This window comes from Cebus imitator, unplaced genomic scaffold (genome assembly GCF_001604975.1).
Source record: "Cebus imitator isolate Cc_AM_T3 unplaced genomic scaffold, Cebus_imitator-1.0 Scaffold520, whole genome shotgun sequence".
Classification (NCBI taxonomy): Eukaryota; Metazoa; Chordata; class Mammalia; order Primates; family Cebidae; genus Cebus; species Cebus imitator.
In genome coordinates this window covers 790,244-796,000 of record NW_016107835.1, presented here as the reverse complement: position 1 = coordinate 796,000, position 5,757 = coordinate 790,244, and positions in this window count along the sequence as shown.

Here is a 5,757-nt window from a genome sequence, read left to right as displayed (position 1 = left end):
ACTTTGGAGTGGAGACTTAACATTTAAATGCATTATAATTAGGCCCCATACGTGAAAAGGTGAAAAACGGACATGGAGGTGTGCAAATGTGCAACCTCTGTAAACCACCGAGAACCAGTCTATGGTCGATGGTCTCTTATTAGGAGAAAGTTACTGAAATCAGTCTCTTGTTCAATAAGCTACAGTTATGGTTTGTGGAAGAAGGGGTCAGTCAGTGTCTGGTGGTGGGTGAGCTGTGATTGTTTTAATATTGCTTATTTCGAGGCCAGTGCTTGTTTAGTTGCTAGAGAAAAAGAAAACCCTTGTGACAATGAGAACAGAGTTTGTTCTATAGTTGCGAGGAGAGCATGACTTCACCCTTGCCTGCCATGACCTTAGGTCTTGTTTATAACTTGGTATCTTATTTTCACAAAAAGCCTGTCCTGTCAGTCTTATGATCTCTATTTTAACATTAATGCTGCTCAGTTGTTGTGTCTAGACCATAGAAGGGAGGGAGTATAATGAGGTGTGTCTGACCTCCCATCCTGTCATGGCTAGGAACTCAGTTTTTGTTTTTTACTGGGGTTCCCCTGGCCAAGAGGGGGCTGTTCAGTCAGTTGAGGGGCTTAGGATGTTACTTTTAGTTTACAATAGCACATAACACAGGGTTCCAAATTGTAGTGAGTAAATATTAGAATTTGTTTAATATTCAGCTTTAACTTGAAACTATAAAGTATGAGAAAGTATAAGAAACTATACATTATTTATATTTAATATGAGGATTGATAGTGGCACTTTCACTCAGCCCTTATGCAGGATGGCCACCTGTTATGTATTCCAGGCAGGTATCTTCAGAAAAGAGTGGGATTTCAAAAGGGGGTAGGGATTAAGAGTGTCACACTCTCTCTGATGTTATGGCAACTTTTTTCTATTCACATGACCTCAGGTAAGTGGAATTATGTATTTATTTATTTACTTTGGTTTTTTAAAACTAATACTCACAAAATGGACAAATTGCTTCAAAAGAGACCTGCAAAGAAACTATGGATTAAAGATAAAATAATGTAAATGCATGCAAGACAAAAGAAAACACACAAAGAAAACCCAAAACAACCAATCATGGCAAAGAGCTGGCACTTATACTCCTAGTAAGAGAAATTTATCGGTCACCCTACAAGTTAAGGGCATTGATAATCTAATGAGATGTGACAAGACATAGACCCCAACATTCAGCATTTTTTTGTCATGAAATCTTGGCATACATTCTGCACTTTTAAGACATTTGGAAATCTGGATAGACATTCATGATCATTAGAAAGAAATCTTGCCCTGGCCGGGCGTGGTGGCTCACGCCTGTAATCCAAGCACTTTGGAGGCCAAGGCGGGCGGATCACCTGAGGTCGGGAGTTCAAAACCAGCCTGACCAACATGGTGAAACCCCGTCTTAAAAAATAATAATAACAATAAAAAAACTTTTAAAAAAGAAAGAAATCTTGCCCTAAGTGCTTGCATTTTATAACTGGAGATTATCAGTTACTAATAGTATGAAGCTATCATGATAGTTAAGACCTTTAAAAATAATATTTATTTCATTTTTATCTTATTTTAAAATTTCAAATTGATATATTCTCAATTTGTTTTAGTATTTTTTAACTTATTATTTTTGGACATCACTGGTATTGAGAGAAGAGCATGGGTATTGAAGTCAGAGGGATCTGAATTCAAGTTCTGTACTCTACTCTCTCCATATCTACAGCCAACCTTAGATGATATCTAAGGCAAGATCATCTCCTTCCTGGACTAACACAATGGCCTCTTAATTGTCATTCTTCATTTCCCTCTAATTCTCTTACACCAAGACTATGGTCTTACTAGTGGGTACCATTCACATAGAATACAATGTGTGCTGTCCTGGGAGCCCTGTGGCCAGAATCACTTTCCTAAAACAAATCCACTCTGCCACTCCCTTTTAGATAGAAGCTTTTATTGAGTTCTTACTACTCTGATCAAAGGGTACCCAAAACAGGACCCTTGAAAGTCCCTGAGATTCATTAAGCAGGTCCACGAGTTCCTCCTTTTTCTAACCACCTAGCCATGTGAAGCCAGATTCTTTTCCATATCTTCAACCAAAACAACAAAATACAACAGATTGAATTTATTTTTATTTATTTATTTATTTTTAAGATGGAATCTTGCTCTATTGCCCAGACTCGAGTGCAGTAGCACGATCTCGGCTCACTGCAACCTCCACCTCCCAGGTTCAAGAGATTTTCCTGCCTCAGACTCATGAGTACCTGGGATTATAGGCATATGCCACCACACCCAGCTGATTTTTCTATTTTTAGTAGAGACAGGGTTTTGCCATGTTGGCCAGGCTGGTGTTGAACTCCTGGCCTCAAGTGATCCACCCATCTCAGTCTCAGTCTCCCAAGATGCTGGAATGACAGGCATGAGCCACCACACCTGGCCTGAACTTAGAAGCAGATATAGGAATCCAACTGTCTTCTATTAAAGAGATATGCAAATATGTAAAACTGTTATACTGGGGTTCAGGAGTTCAGGGGTGCCCTCAGTTCCCCTGAGAGGACGTTTCTCCAGGTTCTTGGTCTGTTGCCCTCTCAAGAATGAGAGACGAGACCACGGCACAGTGTGCTCATAAAAGTAAATGCTGGACTCAAAAGTGTTTGTAGAAAGTGATTTATTTATAGAGAGAAAAAGGAGAAGGAGAGAGAAAGAAACAGCTAACTCTCACACTGAGTGAGAGAATGAAAAGCCGCTCTCACACTGAGTGAGAAGGGTTCCCAGAGGGGGAAAACCAGAGAAGGAAAGTTCCTCTCACACTGAGTGAGAGAATCCAGAAAGATGGAATCCAGGAGAGGAAAGCAGCTTCCACACTGAGTGGAAGGGAATAGAGAGAAAGATGGAGTTTAGGAGGGGAAGACAGGCTTCCACAAGAGAGTGTGGAAGGTGACTCCAGAGGGAAAATCCAGGATACAGAAAAACAGCTTCTACGAGAGTGTTCATGGAAGGGGACTCAAACATGGAGTCCGAAGGGGTGTGGAAGAAGGGGACTTTTAACCTGGGAGGAACCCCCACCTTCTCTAAGACCCCAGGCCAATGAAAGGAGTTCCTTAGAACTTCTGCTGGAGCGATCGACTCTTAGTTTCCTCCCCGGTCCGTGAAATTTAAACACAAACCGTTAAACTTCCCGGATGAAGACAGGTGGGTCGTGGGCATGGTGCTAGGAAGTTCTTGCCCTTAAAACTACGTCCCCTTGTGGACCCGGAAAGAGAACACCTTCCCTCAAAACAATACTGCTTCTCACTTTTCGGTTTTGGAAAACATAGAAAATATTGTTATTTTTCACAAAATGCTATTCATGCTAAAATATAGCTAATATATTGTTTATTGTTATTTTATTTTTGAGATGGTGTCTCACTCTGTCGCCCAGGCTGGAGTGCAGTGGCACAATCTCGGTTCACTGCAACCTCCGCCTCCTGGGTTCAAGTGATTCTCCTGCCTCAGCCTCCCAAGTAGCTTGGGATTACAGGGGCATGCCACCACACCCAGCCAATTTTTGTATTTTTAATAGAGAAGGGGATTTGCTATGTTGGCCAGGCTGGTCTTGAACTCCTAACCTCAAATGATCTGCCCTCCTTGGTCTCCCAAAGTGCTGGGATTACAAGCGTGAGCCACCATGCCTGGCCCATTGTTATTTTAGCATGAATAAATAAATAGTTAAAAAAATTTTCAATTTAATTTCTAATGTAAAAATCAATAGATACAGCCCATATAAACAAAAGCTTTTGGGGGGGGTCTCAATAATTTTTAGACATTTACTATAAAGGGGTTCTAAAGCCAAAACATTTGAAAACTGCTGTTTGGAAAAATAAAGTCCAAAGTCCTTAAGCACCAAGGCTTACCAAGGTTTTTCTGATCTGACACCTGCCTATTCGTTGGCCTTACCACTGCCCTGCAGAAGTTTCCAGTCTAGTTATACAGAACTGCTTACAGTTTCCCTAAGTAGTACAACTGTCTCTAACTCTTGGGACAAATACTGGGGACTTGTAAGGATTTATTTATTATTTATTTATTTTATAGAGATGGGGTCTTACTATGTTGTCCAGGCTGGTCTCAAACTCCTGGGCCCAAGCAAGCCTCTCGCCTCATCTTCCCAAAGCGCTGGGATTACAGGTGTGAGCCACCATGCTTGGCCTTGTAGGGTCATTTTTGAAGAGAAAGGGCCTAGGAAAAAAATCTTAGCGCTGGTATGAGTCTCAGAGACTCTATTGGTCAGGGTTCTTTGTGACAAACAAACAATAGAACTCACTCTAGCTAGTTTTAGTAGAAAAAATAAGAATTTAATTATATTAAGTAACTCAGAAGATTTGGATTTTCACACGGAACCAGAGAAATTTTGTCTCCAAAAACAATAGCCCCATTGAGCTTCTCTAGGAGAGGCACTATTGCTCCCTGTAGGTAGGCTTGGGGTAGCTTCAACACCAATGCAGGCCTGGTGATCACTGTAGGCAATTTAGCACCACTGCCTGTGAAAGCTGGCTGTCTCTCCTCCACACTCTCCACAGTGGCCTCTGAGCAGGGCCTCTTTCATGGCTTGCTCTTCCAAATTGATTTCTCTTCCACATCTTGATCTGGGTCAGTAGGCTCTAAGTCATATGCTTGTAACCTATTGGCAAGGGAAGTGGAAATGGAGATGTCTGGTCCCTGCTTTGGGAAAATGTGAGCTCATAAAGTAGCGGAGGGCTCAGACAAAGGAAGAGGGCTCAAAGATGTCACAAAATGATAATTTTCCACTCCAGAGACCATATAATCCAACCCCCTTTTTTTTTCAGATGGGGAATGACCTTCCTAATGCCATACAGCTCTCTCCATAGTGACAGAGCTGATCCTGGAAGCCATGTGTGCCTTCGATGCTCTTTCTACCAACAAGCATTGTTTCCCAAGGGTCCAACTGTGTCATGTGCAATATTCAGACAGGATGTAGTCAGGAAGGAAACCAAACAAAAGCTGATATTTGTTCTTGTATTTATATAACATAAATTTCTTGAGCACCTGATGCGTACTAGGGACTGCTACACAATGATTTCCAGAGATCACAGTCTGGGGGGTGAAATGGACAAGTAAACAGGCAATTTCAATACAATGTTAGAAATGCTATAATAGAAAAGCATAGGTGGCCCTGAGAACACAGAGAAGGATCCAATGGCATCAAACTCTTGCTATGGGAGGTTTTCCATCAGAAAAAAACCTAAATGTCATATTCCTGGGATTTTACATGGGTCATTAATTCCAGGCACTTAAGCAATATAAAGATTAGTCACAGACATTTTCAGTCATAGGTCCAATGAGGTTCTGGAAGTTGCCCAATATTGCACAGCCACCATGAGGCATACCTCATTGTAAACCACTTTCTGTTGGACTTCTGGGGGTCCTTAGTTTCTTCATCTGTAAAATGAGGATGATGACTACTCGGATTTCATTTGATCTGAGGACCAACCAATATAGCATCTTCAATCAAGGCTCTTCTGGTTGCTAGCAACAGAAACCTACTGAAGCTAACTTAGTTAACAGGAGAGCTTATTATAGGATATAAGGAGTTTCACAGAACATGAGATCAGTAAATGTAGCCATGTTTCAGGAGAGACTAAAGTCATGAACTGGAAACTTACCAGGAATCAAGGCAGTTCTGTTTCTTTTAATCACTCTCTCAGTCTGTGTGTTCTTTTGACTATCCCTGTCCACTTAGGTCTCTTCACG